At 33.2% G+C, this 16,368-nt stretch overlaps 1 protein-coding gene and 2 pseudogenes across 2 annotated transcripts in view; 1 reads left to right on the top strand and 2 right to left on the bottom strand.

Annotated features, from left to right (window-relative positions):
• The first annotated feature begins 53 nt into the window (after positions 1 to 53).
• The window catches only part of UBAP1 (ubiquitin associated protein 1), a 58,110-nt gene continuing 41,795 nt past the window's right edge, over positions 54 to 16,368 (top strand). The window contains exon 1 of one of the 2 annotated variants that reach the window (XM_016130334.2): positions 54 to 289. The gene's annotated coding sequence lies outside the window, so the exon portion shown is untranslated. Of the gene's footprint in view, positions 290 to 382; positions 660 to 16,368 lie in introns of those variants that run through there. The other variant, XM_016130335.2, reaches the window with a different exon arrangement.
• Positions 4,104 to 4,223, bottom strand: LOC118600507 (annotated as a pseudogene).
• LOC118600863 lies at positions 11,218 to 11,336 on the bottom strand (annotated as a pseudogene).

Genomic DNA, 16,368 nt, shown 5'->3' with positions numbered 1-16,368 from the left:
CTCCTCCCATCCGCAGAGGTGGGAGGGGTGGGTGGACACGGCGCCATGACGTCAGACGCCTAAAGGGGCGGGGCGATGGGGGGAAGGAGGAGGGAAGTAGGACTTCAACATGGCGGCTGTGGGTCTGGTGGTGGCTACGGTGACGGCCTGGCCCGGGGTGGGCAGAGTTGAAGGTGGTGGCATTTGCTCTCCCTAGGGGCCGTCAGGGGCTCAGCGGGGACCGAGCCTGGGAGGTCGGTTGGCGCCAGCACCTTTTGGCTTCTGGGACGGCGGCGGCAGCGGCGTTCAGGTGAGGGGCCTCCTTTTGGGGGAGAGGGGCGGAGTTGGGGGAAGGGGACCGGTACAGCGAGACGGATGGGGGAGGGAACCAGGGGAAGAGGCTAGAGGCCCTGCTGGATGAAAGGAGCTGCCGCTGAAGGAGTTGTAGAGGGAAGGGGCCAGAGTTCCTTGACTTGGGAAGGATTCAGGGTGAAGGGTCGGAGTGAGGATACCAGAGTTGGAGGGGCTGAGGGCAGATGGAATGTGGGAAAATGAGTTCGGATTAAGGGACTAATACATTCCTGGAAGACAGGCGCAGTAGATATCTATCTGGCTGGACTGAGAGCTCAATGGGAATTAGAGGATGTCGAGGGCGAGGGATTCAGGTTTTAGTAAAGAAGGTAAGTGATGGGGAGTTGAGTGTGAGATGGGGACGTGAGGTGCAGATTTAGTTCTCCCTGAAGCTATGAGATTTGGGAAAAGGGGAGGAGACCAAACCCGAGGTGAATGATCTTTGCAGATATCTTTAACATTGTCTGGTCTTCTCTAGGTATGTTTATCTTGCCTCTTTTGTTTCTTGGGTGGAGTCTTACCTGTACAGTCCACCTGGGCCTCAGAAACAGCCCCAGATCTTTCTTGTAGATCAAGCTATACAGTTCATTTATTTCATCTTTATCAGTCATCTCTGGTCTTTGTGTTATTGCCACATGTACTGTTTTCCAGACTAGTCTCTTAAAAGTATGGCTGGGCATAAAAATGGATTTTATATTAACTGATATTTAGAGTTTTTAAGACAGCGTGAAGTGTTGCAAAACTGGATTTGGTAATTTAGTTACTTAACTGTTAAATATATTCTGTTCTCTCTTTCCTCAGTTCTGTATTAGTATTTGAGCATTTGGATAGATATGGATGTTTCTCTTTAGAATTTTGTCAGATTTGATGGTGGGAAAAACAGGGCTCTTAGTCTTTAGTGATAGCTAGCTTTTTCCAGTCAGTGTCTCAAACTAGTTAAACTGAAAGTTTCCCTATTATTTTATAGCAGAGACTGTGAAATGTCCAAAGATTACATTGTCTGCATTTACTTATTTTTAGTGGAGTTTTATAAGTTAAATTTTTGTTTCTAATCTGTCCTTTGTTATTTATTCAACATTTATTGAATGCCTGTTATATGTTGCATTAAGAGTCATAATTATGGAAATGGGAAATTGATGTTTTTTTTAGTGAGCATCTCTATCTGCACAGCAAATAACTAACTTGCTATGGCCTCATTGGAAGATAAAGTATTGTTTTAGAAGGGAAGACAAAAGAAGAAATTAAAGTATGTGAATATTAGAACTTCTTGAATTTTTCTTTGTTTTGTATTTGACTCATTACCTCATCATAACATTTTATGTATATCTGAAAGATTTTATTTTTCATTTTGATTTTGAAGAAGACAGTAATAGTGTTGTGATTAAAAAATATATTAGGTCTTAGGCAGTTCTCATCGATGGTGGTTGGTTCACACTTTTTAGTCTGGCAAATGTCACTATATCTTGTGTTATGTTTTATGTTTTGACTGTAATAGGTATTTAAAATGAGATTCCTGAAGTTTAATTCAGTGACTAAAATTCTCTCAAGTATTTTCAGTATTATATATATATATTTTAATTATCCCACAGTGTAAGATTATACATTTTTTCCTTTTCTCCAATTATATTGTTGAATTTTTTGAGATTTTTCATATGTAGATTATTTTAAGTGTAAACTTTTTCCCTACAGACTAACAAAAACCATGAACGCTAACTATTAGTTCATTAATTAGATAATCTTCTTTAGACAGTCTTTCTCAATAAATGCAAAAGGTAGTACTCAATACCTTAAAGTATTAAATAGCTTTTTTCAGACTCAAAAAATTTTTTTTTTGGTTTGAAGCTTAGAAATCAATTGGGTTTAGTTTCTTACATAGCATGAGGATCTCTGGTTCTGTATCATGAAGATAAGTGAAAATCTATCTTCTTTTCCAGAGTAATTTCTTACGGGAAGGAGCCTTTCAGTTAGAAAAAGGAGAGTATTGCTCTTCTAACCTGTGCAACAGCTTCTTGTAATATAGGAAAATAATTTGAATGTAAAAGTAATATTTTCCTGTGAATTGAGAGATTATTTCAAGCTTTAAAAATTCTAGGTGAGGGTAGCAAGATTTACAAAGGGAAAGGTGCTAACTCTGGGCCTATGGTAATGAGCTAGGCATTGTTTAGCACTTTACATAATCTCGGAGAACTTAATCTTTACAATTAGATTAAGTAGGCAGGTGGTGATACACTTGCTTTTTAGTTGTCAAGGAAACAGAAGTTAAATAACTAAAGTTATAGCTATAAAATGATAGAATCTGAATTTGAGCTCAGATTTGTCCAACTTTAATGCCCCATATTGTATTTGTTATATATATGCCTTTTTGCTCCTCTTAGTTGGTCACAGGGCCATTCTGATTCCTGTCTAGTATAATTCCTGTCAAATTTTAAGTATAAGAACTAGTTTTTAAAAATATTTTATCTTTAATTACAGTCAACATGTGATATATTCATTTCAGGTATACAGCATAGTGATTAGACAATATAATTTACAAAGTGATCCCTTGATAAGTCTAGTACCCACCCGACATGATACATAGTTATTACAATATTATTATTATTTTTTTGACCAGAATTTATCTTAACATTTATTGTCATTATAATATTTCCTATGCTGTACGTTACATCTCATAACTATTGTTTTTCTTTATTATTTTTTAATTACATTTATTGGGGTGACATTGGTTATGTAGATTTCAAGTGTACAATTCTATTTTAAACTTCTTGTTCTCATCGAAATAGTAGTGTTACTAGAATGATAAATCATTAAAATTTTGGTTAAGATGTCATTAGTTTATAGGAGGAAATGAATACCTGAATATTTTGTACTTAACAAAATAAACTGGAGAAATTGGATAAGAGACTAAAAGTTTTTTGATTTATATTGCTGAGTCAGGTTGCACCCAGCTCATTAAGGGCCAAAATTTGTATTTGGCATTAATACAAATGTGTTCTCAGAATTCTAAGTTGGTCATTATCAGTTGCTTAATGCTTACCAAACACTTCCAGTGTTTGAGTCACTGAGTTGGCTCATGGTGAATGTGACTATTGTGGTTACTGAGTCAAGCTAGTGTGTGTTTTGGTTGCTTCATTTCCCCAACACTTTATATTGTCAGACTTTTAATTTTTTTTCTCATCTAGTGGGTTTGAAATGATATCTTGTGTTTTTAGTAGCATTTCCCATAGTTGAGCATCTTTTTCATGTATTCATTGGTTATTTGTGCTTCTGTGAAATATGTTTTCAAGTTCTGTGCCTATTTTTATTTTGAGTTGTTTCTGATTTTTAAGAGTTCTTTAAATATTTTGCATACTAATTATTTGTTAATTTATGGGTTACAAATACCCTCTCCCAATTCGTGACTTGTCTTTTCATCTTTTCATAGTCTTCTTGGTGAGGAAAGTTCATAATTTTAATGGAGTTTTTCAGTCTTTTTTTTTCATGGTTTGTCCTTTTCGTATCAAAGAAATTTTTCTATTCTGCCTGACATCCTCTCGTAAAAAATGCAGTAATGTATCCATCTGTAATGTGGCATCTTATGTGACATTTAGGCCCAACATTTCCTTGATTAGAAGGGCAAACTTTTCAGGAGTTGTATTCCTGTTGTCTTTGGAATTATAGGGCCAGAGAGGTTTTATTTATTTATTTATTTATTAGGCGAATCAACCTTTGGTTGACCTCACATATTGCAAGGACCTTGTCAACTTACAATTCCTTGTTTTTTATTTTATTTTTTATGTGTACAGCACCTGGTCTTCCGTAGGTGGTCTCCCATCCAAGTACTAACCAGGCCCTACCCTGCTTAGCTTCCGAGATCCGACAGGCTCAGGCTTGTTCAGGGTAGCATGGCCATAGACCAGTACATTCTTGATATTTGTGAAAGGTATGTTCCTAGATATTTGAGAATCCTTACATAACTACCATAATTTAGAAGGTCCCTCATAACACATAGAAAAATATAATGGAAAAATTTTTGTTACCATTGGATTTGATGGGTAAATAGAAGAAGGCAGCAAAGTTAGAGAGCTGGATACTAAACTTGTTCTTCAGCTACCTTTAACTTCCAGTCTTTTTCCGTTTATTACTACTGACTGGCCTATCCCTAGCCTCCAAAAACAACCCATTGGAGACTCAAGGTCAGGCTGGCGTGGCTTATTTTATACTACAGCTCATCATCATGGTCTTGGTCCCAGGAAAGGTTTGTATTCTTTTCATTTCACCTTTTATTGGTAAGAATAGAATCTTCTTAATCCTAACATCTTCCTATGGTTTGCAGTGTTAACATTTCCTTCTACAGTTTGGTTGGGGAAGGATATTAGCAGTAAATTCTTTTGGCGCACTATACTCTGTCACTCTTTATAAGTGATTCTTTTTTATGGGTGAGATTCAAAGTCAGTTGGTAGCCAAATTACAAATTATTATATGGAGTGGACTTTAGGGGTAGCTTGCGAGTTTTCAGAATTGGAAATATTTAATTTCTTCCATCAAAGGTTACTTTATTTTTAAGTGATTCTAATAACAGGAAATAACCAATCTATAACAAATTTTGTTTTGAAAATACTTAAAAATCACTGGAAGTCTTGAATTGTTTGTATCTTGTCCCATCTGTTTTCTGGAAAAGGAAATTCTAGTTTATTCAGACATCTAGGTGTTTTACATAAGCAGAATTTCAAGATAACTACACATTTCCCCTTTGAGAGCCCATAGTAAACAAAATTGTTAAATTATTAAATGAGAATTTTTTTATAAATATACCTTCCATAATGTAGTCAGTAGTAAGGTATGTAGAGCTTATTACAAATGTCTCCAGGCTGCTATACGTTTTGAGTAGGGTCTTTGCAAAAAAATTTTTTTTGGTCTATATGTATACTTAGTGAAAGTGTATATACTAGGGTAATGGAGATTTATTTTATTTAGTATTGTAAGAAATTATATTTTGGTACAGTTCTAGTTTGAGTTGTTCTAGATCTCTCCTGTCCGTTACAGTGGCCACATAGACAGTACATCATAGAAAGGTGTTGGACAGTTATTCTCAAATCAGATCAGTGATTTTCAAATTTAAGGTTGCATGTGGATCAACTAGAGATATTGGTAAAATATAGATTCTGATTCAGTAGACTTGGGATTGTGCATTTCTAAACAAGCTCCAAGGTTATGATGATGGTCCAAGAACCATACTTTGAATAGTAAGATTCTGAATTTACTATAGCATGGTTTGTTTTGGGATTTTTTCTTACTTTATTATAAGCTTTTTGCTTAATGTTTTTTGCCATGAGGGGTTGTATTGCGATAGAATTCTGGGCAATGAGTTGGAAAATCTAACATTCTAGTTCTGGTTTTTCATTTAAAAACTAACCATCTCTTTCAGCCTCAAACTTTTTAATTTATAAAATGAGGATAGTAATAAGTGCTTATATCTCATAGCATGTGAAGCTCAGATAAGATGATGATATATATGATAGTATTTTGAAACCTACGTGAGGCTTCACATATAGTTTCGAAAACTTAAGTTTTCAATATAGTGCTTCATTAGAGCATAAAACTCCTTTTCCACTGTTAGCTAATAGTAGATTTATTTTCTGAAGCTAACATACTGCATTTTACTCAGGAATTCTCAGTAACTTTTATTTCTTCATTTATACTTAATGTTTGTCTCTCTCCACTAGCATTAGTTTTAATGAAGGATTTTGTCCTGTTATTGCTGCCACTTAGAGCAGCAGTACCAAGCAATAATAGCTACATATTAAACAATTGTTGAGTGAATAAGGCATGAAGCCTGAGAAATTTTGTCTTATGTTGTGATCAGGTAGGGATAGTTTTTCATATGAATAGCAAAATTTGATTTGGAAACCAGCTTTTAGAGGGTGAGCAAAGAAGTAGTTATTATTTAGCTCGTTTTTCCATTGGGGAAAAAAAAAGTAAGCCAGATAATGGACTTCTTCACTACCGAATTCTATTTATGTATTAGTGTCTTACTATTACTCTTTTTAACAGTGGTTTTAGTAATTGTGTACAATCTCTTGGATATCCTTTGACAAGGTTTAACGATATTCTCTGTCTTATTTTTTTTCTGAAATATTTTAAAGTTAAATTATATACATTTCATATGAGAATACTTATGTAACTTTTTAAAAAATGAGGACATTTTCCTTTATAAACACAATACTGTTATCACACCCAACCATCAACAGTAATTCTTTAATGTCATATTATACCAGTACTTAATTCAAATTTCCTCATTTGTCCCCTAAACGTCTTTTACAGATTCAGTGCAATTTGGACACTACCCACTATTAGACCAAACTGTACAGGTAAAGGTTACAGTCATTCAGAAGACTGCCCTCACTTCGGGTATCAGCCACAAGCTCGAGGGTTTCCAGGCCACTTGCACATCTGAAACAACTGGCTACAGATTTGGGGGTTCCCATTCTGCTGGAATGATTCACAGGACTCAGAAAGCACTATACATACTTACGATTACAGTTTTATTATATCCAAAAGGATATAAATCAGAACTTGCCAGAAAAGATGCATAGGGTCCCAAATTGGAAGCTTCTGTGTCCTTTCCCTTTGAGTTAGGATGTGTCCCCCTATGTGTCACAGTATTGTTAACTAGGGAAGCTCACCTGAACTTCAGTGTCTAGAGCTTTGATTTTATTGGGCTTTCATCACATAGTTATGATTCATTGAATCATTGGCCACAAGGTTAATTCAATATTTGACTGATCTCTCTTCTCCAGTTTTTTTTTTGGTGAGCGGGGAAATGCCTGAAGTAGTTTAAAGCAAATCTCAAACATTCCTGTAAATTAATAATTATGCATCTCTAACTGATAAGGCTTTCTTTAAAAGCATAGCCACTATGTTATCACATCTAACAATTATTAGTAATTCCTTAATATAATTTAACACTCCCCGTAGTAAAACTTTTACCATGAAAGTGTCACTTATCCATGTTTCACTCACAATTCACAACTTACACTTAACTTGGTTTTCATGTTGGTTAAGTCCTTTTTATAAACATAAGATAATTACCGCTTTTCAAATTATTGGTTCATTAGAGAAACCAGGCCTTTGTCCTGTAGGTATTGCATATTCAGAATTTGTGTGTTCTTGTGTTGTCTTTTTGCTTGATCCTCTCTATTTCTTGTAAACTAATGGTTAGAAGCTTAATTTAATTCATGTTTTTGTTTGTTTGGGGGGCAGAAACACAGGTGGTACTGTGTACCTCCTTTTGCATCACATCTGGAGATGGATAATGATTAGTCATTCCACTTTTAGTAATTCTAGTTGTGTTCCCTATTATAAAGTTCCCTATTAACCTTCATAGTTTAGCATCCATTGATACTTGAATCAGTTATTTAGAGGTTATGAAATTGTACCCTTATGCTATTTCTGTCACGTTTATGATGTGCCATTCTTTTGTAAAAAAAGAGCTTTCCCTCATCAACAGAGTTAATCCTGAAAGTGTAGTTCCTATTAGAAAGGCAGGATGAATGCTTCTTTTCTTGTAACTACCAATTTCAAAGTAAAGAGTTGATATAGCAGTTATCTCTAATGGTAACAGGTTATGGGGAAAACGGTTGGTTTTCGAAGGACCTTTTGTCTTTGAGTATCATCATACACATGGATTTATACCATTAGTTTGAAACAATCATAGTCATTCTTTTTGATACACAAGCTTTTTCATTGATCCCTGGGAATAATTTCAAGTTGGTAGCTTTTGACATGTTCTATAAATCTTTGAAAGATTTCTTGCTTACATGCACAGCCGATGGCCCAGGTTCACCTTATGAATTTTTCCTGCAAATCTGAAAACAACCATTCCTTCAAGGATTAATGCAGAAATAATATTAAGAACTCAAAACCTGGAAGCTCATTGATAACTGTCCTTGCTTCTACAAATAATTTTAAAAATTACAAGTTCATATTGATTTTTACAATTTAGATTTAAGACTTTTAGTTTTTACTTGACTTTAATAGTTTATCTTTTTTTTGTCTTACATAAAAAAATTTGGTTCCTTAAAACATAAACATAATTATTTATTTGCTATATTGCACTTATATAAATGGTTTCAAAATAGTCATATTTATATTACTGATAATAAGAAAAAGTAAAATCTAAAATATTTGCAGTATTTTATGTTTCTAGAACATATTCCACTAATATGTGCAGTTAGAATACTGAGTTCTAAAGTCAGGTGGAATAATTATTTGGGTGTGGTCATTTTACTAATTTTATGCACAATTAGGTTTATTTGTTTCACTCTGTATTTAAAATATGTAATATATTACTTTGAAAACTCAGGATATAGAGATATATAAAAGAAAATATAAAAATTGTCCCTAACCATTGGAAATATCCACTATTAAAATATCATGTATTAGGATTGTTCTAAATACTTTATGTGCATTACCTTATTTGATCTTAATGATAACCCTATGAGGTAGTTAATATTATTATTCCCATTTCACAGGTTGGGTACCTGAAGCTCAGAGATACTAACTTGTCTAAGGGATACACGGCTAATAATTGGCAGTACTGGAACCTGAACCCTGATCTTTCTTTAAAACTTACCTTCTTAATCACTGTGTATTCTGTTTTTAGTCTTTTATCTATGCTTATAAATAAACATATTAGAAAATATATTTTATATCTTTGAGTTATTTTTCTCTTAACAGTGAAAAGTTTTCAGTTTTGATAAAGTTTACTTTATATTTTCTCTTTTATGGTTTGTGCTTCAAGAAAAAAAATTTTTAAGTATTTACCTTCTCCTCCTCCCCTGAACCTGCCTCTTTTTATCTTTATTGACTTTTTAATGTGTTTTTCCTTTTTTTTTCCATTTGTATTACTTTTTTTTTTTCCATTTGTATTACTCTTTTTTTTTTTTTTTTTTTCATTTTTTATTTTTCCCATCCCCCACTTTCTTCCCCTTTGGCAATTGTTAGGTGGTTCCTTATATCTCTGGTCTGTTTCTTTTGTGTTCATTTTTTATTTTAGATTCTTCATGTAAGTGAAATCTTACAGTATTTCTCTGTCTAGCTTATTTCATTTAGCATAATACTCTCTAGGTCTATTCATTTTGTCACAAATGGCAAGATTTCATTTTTATTCCATTCTGTATATACCACATCTTTATCTGTTCATCTGTTGATGGACTTCTAGGTTGCTTCCATATCTTGGTTATTAGTAATAATGCTGCAGTGAACCTAGAGGTGCATATATTTTTTTGAATTGGTGTTTTTATTTTCTTTGGATAAATACCCAGAAGTGGATTTGCTGGATCATGTGGCAGCTCTATGTTTAATTTACTGAGGAATATACGTACTGTTTTCCTTAGTAGCTATACTAATTTACAATACCACCAACAGCGTAGGAGGGTTCCCTTTTCTCTACATCCTTGTCATCACTTATTGATTTATTGATGATAGCCATTTTGACAGGTATGAGGTGATATCTGATGTGGTTTTAATTTGTATTTCCCTCATGACTAGTGATAATCATCTTTTCATATGTCTGTTGGCCATATGTGTGTCCTCTTTAGAGAAATGTCTACTTAGGTCTTCTGCCCGTTTTTAAATTGGATTTTTTGGGGGGTGGGGGTGGGGAGGTGTTAAATTGTAAGAGTTTCGTGTATATTTTGAATATTAACCTCTTATTGGATGTATCATTTGTGAATATCTTCTCCCATTCAGTAGGTTGTCTTTTTGTTTTGTTGATGGTTTCTTTGCTGTGCAAAGCTTTTTAGTTTGATGTAGTCTCATTTGTTTATTTTTTCTTTTGCCTTTTTTCTGAGGAGACATGTTCAGAAAGATAATGCTTAAGAGCAATGTCAGAGAGTTCACTGCCTATATTTTCTCTAGGAATTTTATGGTTTCACGTCTTATGTTTAAGTCTTTAATCCATTTTGAGTTTATTTTTGTATATGGTATAAGAAAGTGGCCTGATTTTATTTTTTTGCTTGTATCTGTCCTATTTTCCCGGCATCACTTATTGAAGAGACTATTTACCCCATCGGATATCCTTACCTCTTTTGTCTTATATTAATTGACCATATAAGCAAGGATTTATATCTGGGTTCTCTGTTCTGTTTCATTGATTTTTATATCTGTTTTCATGCCAGGACTTGTACTGTTTTTGTTATTGTAGTTTGATATCAGGAAGGTGATACCTCCCACTTTGTTCTTAAGATTTCTTTGTTTTTTGGGGGGCCCTATAGATTTTAGGGTTAGTTCTGATTCTGAGAGGAATGCCATTGGTATCTTAATAGGGATTGAATTGAATCTATTTGTATTGCTTTAAGGACATTTTAATATTAATCCTTTCAATCCATGAAGACGGTTTATTCTTCCATTTATTTGTATGTTCTTCATTTTCTTAATTCAGTGTCTTATAGTTTTTAGAGTACAGGACTTTCACCTCATTGGTTTAATTTATTCTTAGGTATTTTATGCTTTATGATACAATTGCAAATGTAAGTTTTTTAATTTCCCCTTTGAGTTGTTCATTATTTATATATAGAAATGCAGCAGATTTCTGTATATTGATTCAGTACCTGTTGCTTTACTGAATTTTTTTTATTCTGATAGTTTTTTGATGGAATCTTTAGGGTTTCCTATATATAGTATCATGTCATCTGTAAATAATGCATAGTTTTACTACTTCCTTTCTGATTTAGATGCCTTTTATTTCTTGTCCAATTGCTGTGTCTAGGAGTTCCAATACTGTGTTGAGTAGAAGTGGTGACAATAGGCATTCTAATCCTTGTCTTGTTTCTGATTCTAGAGGAAAAGCTTTCAACTTTTCACCATTTATTATATTTTATTTAAAAAATTTTTAAAAATTATTACTTATGCCTACAGCACCCGGTCTTCCTAGGGGGTCTCCCATCCAAGTACTAACCAGGCCAGACCCTAATTAGCTTCCATGATCAGCTGGGCTCGGGCTTGTTAAGGGTGGCATGGCTATAGACCATGGACTGTGGCTCCACTGGGGTGTGAACCCAGGACCTTCTTCGTGTAAAGCAGATGTGCTAATTGCTACACTATGGAACCACTTTTCACCATTTAGTATGATATTAGTTGTGAGTTTGTCATATATAGCCTTTATTATGTCGAGATGTTCCTTCTATACCCACTTTGTTGAGTTTTTATCACAAAAGGGTGTTGAATTTTGCAAGATTTTTTTTGCATCTGTTGAGATTATCATGTGGTTTTTATTCTTTATTTTATTAATGTGATTTATCAGGTTGATTAATTTACAGATGTTGATCCATCACTGCATCCCTGGGATGAATCCCACTTCATCATGGTTGAATCTGGTTTGCTAATATTTTGTTGAGAATTTTTGCATCACTATCTATGAATACTGGCCTATAGTTTTTTTGTAATGTCTTTGTCTGGTTTTAGTATCAGGCTTTGTAGAACGAGTTCGCAAGTGTTCCTTCCACTTTTAACTTTTTGTAATAGTATGAGAAGGATAAGTATTAATTCTTCACTGAATGTTTAGTAGAAGTTACCTGTGAAGCCCTTGTCTGTTCTTAGACTTTTATTTGTTGGGAGTTTTTTGATTAATACTTCAATTTCATTGCTAGTAATTGGTCTGTTTATATTTTATATTTTTTCCTGGTTCAGTTTTGGAAGCTTATATACTCCTAGAAATTTATCCATTTCTTCTAGATTGTTGAATTCGTTGCTATGTAATTGTTTTTTTCAACTATCTTTGTTATTTCTGAGGTGTTGTTGGTAACTTCTCTTTCATTTTTTATTTTCTTTGAGTTTTCTTCTGTTTTTGATGAGTTTAGGTAAAGGTTTGTCAGTTTTATATTTTCAAAGAACCTGCTCTTTTATCGATCTTTTCTATTGTTTTTAAAATTTTTACTTCATTTATTTCCACTCTGATCCTAACTCCTTCCTTCTGTTTACTTTGGATTTTGTTTGTTTTTATTTTTCTAGTTCCTTTAAGTATAGAGTTAGATTTTGTTTTCTAACAGCAGAAAAGAAAAGCTTTATTAGAAGAGAAATTATACTTCCAGACATGGAAATGGGCCTGAGCAAGAGAAGCGTGGCTCAAAAGGCCAAGTTAGATTGTTTTTTGGGGATTTTTGTTGTTTCTTGAAGTAGGCCTATATAGTTATGAATGTCCCTCTTTGAACTGTTTTTGCTGCAACCCATACATTTTGAAAAGTTGCATTTTCTTTTTCATTTGTTTCGACTTGCATTCCTGGGAAAACCCCCACTTCATTTGACATAGTAAGCTTTTTATATATTGCTGGATTTGAGTTGCTACAATTTTGTTAAGAAATTTTGCATTTATGTTCATTAGGGGTATTGTTTTGTAGTTTTTGTGACATCTTTGGTATCAAGATAATGTCTTATAGAATGAGGTGAAGTAGTCCTTTCTCTTTAATTAATATTCTGGAAGTTTGTGTAAAATCGGTATTATTTTTTCCTTAAATATTTGGTAGATTTCACCAGTAAAGCCATCTGGGCCCTGAGTTTACTTCATGATAAGGTTTTTAAATACAAATTTAATTTATTTAATAGCTATACAGCTGTTGAGGATATTTTTAATTGGGTGAGCTTTGGTAGTTTTTGTTTTTCAAGAAATTAGTTCATTTGATCTAAAATGTGAAACTTTCAGCTTAAAATTGTTTCTATATAGTATTCTCTTTTAATCTTTGTAGTGGTGTTCCCTTTCATTGCCTGTAGCAGCTCGCTTTCCTGCTTGCTTGCTTTTTTCTTCTAATGAGCCTTGCCTAGGGGTTTACCAATTTTAGTGAGTTTTGAAAAGAATCAGCTTTTAGTTTTAACAATTTTCTCTTGTTTTTCTTAGTTATTATTTAGAAAAGAATTGATACTTTTTTATTTGAAGTTAATGGTATTCTGATTTTTAATGTTAGCCTAGCCACCTATGGCTTCATTGTGCTATAGGCAGGTTTCCAAACTGCCTGCCTTGCTTACAGTGCCAGTATTTCCTATTTTCCTGAAAATTATGTGTAGCACTTACATTATAGGTAAGTTAATTGGCTTGCACATATTTGGATAATTGTGCATTGTATTGATGAGTCCACAAAATTGTATTAGGAGGATAAGGATTTTTAAGATTTAAGTACATTTCTATTAGAAGTAGTTCTCTATTACATAAACTTCATGTTAAGCCAACCCTTTATATTTGGAATTTCCTAAACACTTTGGAAGAGTTTCTGCTTCTGCGATAGAGCAAACCAATATGTCATTTATGACTTCGTAGTTGGTAATTCCAGTTAGACACTGGGATACTAATTTTAAGTAACTTGGTTCTAGTAACCTGGTAGGGTTTGTATTTCTGTTTAACATGATACGAAAGGTATTAATATTTTGTTAATGGACATAACCCATTGCGTTGAAGTTTTTGTAATGTGCTGTAATTTTCTTTTTTAGTCTAAAATAAAATATACCAATGTCTTCATTTTTTCAAAAACTTTACATGATGGTGAGAGACTTAATGGAACACTTATTCTTTGGAGGATCATAGTGTTTTGGTTAATTTCCAGGGGCATTTCAAAAGATTTGGTACATACGTATGCTGAAATTATATATATATAGATATACATTTTTTTTTTTTTTTTGGCGAAGCAAAGAACCTGGTCTTCCTAGGTAGTCTCCCATCCAAGTACTAACCAGGCCCAATCCTGCTTAGCTTCTGAGATCAGACAGGATTGGGCTCATTCAGGGTAGAATGGCTGTAGATTGAAATTATATTTTTAAACTTTAACAAAGGGTTATCTCTTTGATTGTCAGGGACTGATATGTTAATATAAAAGTGAATTTTTTTTTTTTATTATAGGTGATGGTCTTTTGGTAGCCACTTTCTTTTTTTGTTCTTTAAAGTACAAGAACTCCTGTCAAAATAAGATTAAGATTTAGGAAAACAAGGAGGTGCTAGTACACACTGGTAATAACTATTGCTTGCATTGTCTTATTAATCCTTGTAATAACTCCCTGTAGATTCACTTGATAATGGTGTTTAATTTCTTATATTAATCTTCATTTTTATTGATAAGTGGAATATATTGAGTTTTGTTATTAGAGAGGTAAATTATAGCCTGTTATGATAGGTATCTATCTAATGCAATTAAGATTAGTCAAAAGACCTGCTATGGGCTTTTTGTGTACCTTCCTTTATTAAAAATCCTTTCATATTAAGATTTCTTGATTGTAAAATATAGAAGGAAGATTCTTCTGTGTATGTATTGTTTGTACCTTCAGCTTTAGAAGTAGAGCTCTTACTAGAAGTGCTGATAATCTTGTTGATTGCTACATGTAATAATCTGAAGGAAAATCTATTGGTTGGTAATACTTAGAGGAAGAGGAGTGCCTTTGATGATATTTTGTTTCCTGAACTTTAAAAACGCAGGTATCTTTTCTATGATATTTCCTGTCCTAACTTTCCAGTTTCTAAAATGCTCATCTTTTATGCGTTTTCTGTGTTTAAACCCAAGTTGGAAATTAGCTTTTGAACAGAGGGAGTAAACCCTTTCATATTAATTGTGCTTATAGATATATTTGGATTTATTCTTTATTTATGTTTTCTGTTCTTTTTCTTGTTTTTTTTTTTTAAATCTCTTTTGATTGAATTTTTCTTATTTGACTTTGCTCTAGTTACTTGAAAGTTGTTCATCCTATTCCTTTTTTTCTGTTAGTTACCCCTAAATTTTTTATATTTGAGTTTCATACATAAAATCTATCTGTGGTATATATGTGTTCTCTGGTATCTGTATCCTCCTTTCTGTACAATAGAAGTTTATTTTACTTCTCTCTTCCAACCTCACTAACTTTTATGTCATATGTTAACAGTTACTTTGGACTAGAAATATTTTACTGATTTCGTTGCTTGCTGATTTTTCTTAAGTATTTTTTTCTCCACTTTAGATTAATTTTATGCTTTGCTAAACTTTACCTTTGAATTATTCTTTCCAGGAGGATTAAATGGATAGTGAATTTACAGTCTCTGGATGTTAAAATATCTTTATTTTGCTCCCTCATTTAGATATCAGGATTCTAATTTTACAACTATTCTTCATTAGATTTTCGAAGATAATTGCTCCATTGTTTTATAGCATCTGTTGTTGATAATAAGAGTTTTTGAAGCCAGTTTTATTCTCTTTCCTTTGTAGATAACCATTCTCTGTCTGGAAGCTATTTGTTATTCATGTTTTTAAAAATCTGATAATGTAAATTTTCATGATGTGTCTAGATTTCAGTTTTTACCAGTGCATTCTCCTTGTAAGTTGGCTCTTTCAATTTCAAGACTGTGTTATCTATCTATTCAACTCTTAGAGGTTTTATTTCTTCCATTCTCTCAGTTTTCTCTTGAAACTCCTGTTTGACAGATTTGGAAACTGCTTGAAACCATCAATCCTGAGCTTGAAATACTTTCACCATGCAACTTTGTTTCACCTTCTGTATTTAGGGTCGATTTTTAAAAATAGCTTTATTAAAATATATTTCACATATAAAATTAACTCATTGAAAGTGTGTAGTTCAGTGGTTTTTAGTTATTTTCACACAGTGTTGAAACTACCACCACATCCTATTAAAAATGTTTTTCAGTACCACAGAAAGAAATCCATGCCCTTTAGCATTTATTTCTCATTTCCCTCCCTTCTCAGCCCCTAGCAACCACTGGTTTACTTTTTGTCTCTGGATTTGCCTATTCTAGACATATCATGAAATGGAAAACGTATAATATGTAGTCTTTGTCAGTGGCTCCTTCTATTTAGCATAATATTTTCTAAATTCAACCATGCCATTGTTTTTTTTATTGCCAAAAAGTATTTCATTGTATGGATATACCATATATTATTTATCCATTTTTCAGCTGATGGACATTTGGGTTATTTTTACTTTGTGTATAAATTTTTGTGTGGATATATGTATTCATTTCTCTTGAATGTCTTTTTCGGTTACCTTTTGCAGATTATATGTAACAATTTAAATTTCTGACAGCCTAATTTGAACTGA

Source organism: Rousettus aegyptiacus, unplaced genomic scaffold (assembly GCF_014176215.1).
Source record: "Rousettus aegyptiacus isolate mRouAeg1 unplaced genomic scaffold, mRouAeg1.p scaffold_m13_p_3, whole genome shotgun sequence".
NCBI classification, from domain to species: domain Eukaryota; kingdom Metazoa; phylum Chordata; class Mammalia; order Chiroptera; family Pteropodidae; genus Rousettus; species Rousettus aegyptiacus.
This window is presented reverse-complemented; position numbering and strand designations above follow the sequence as displayed.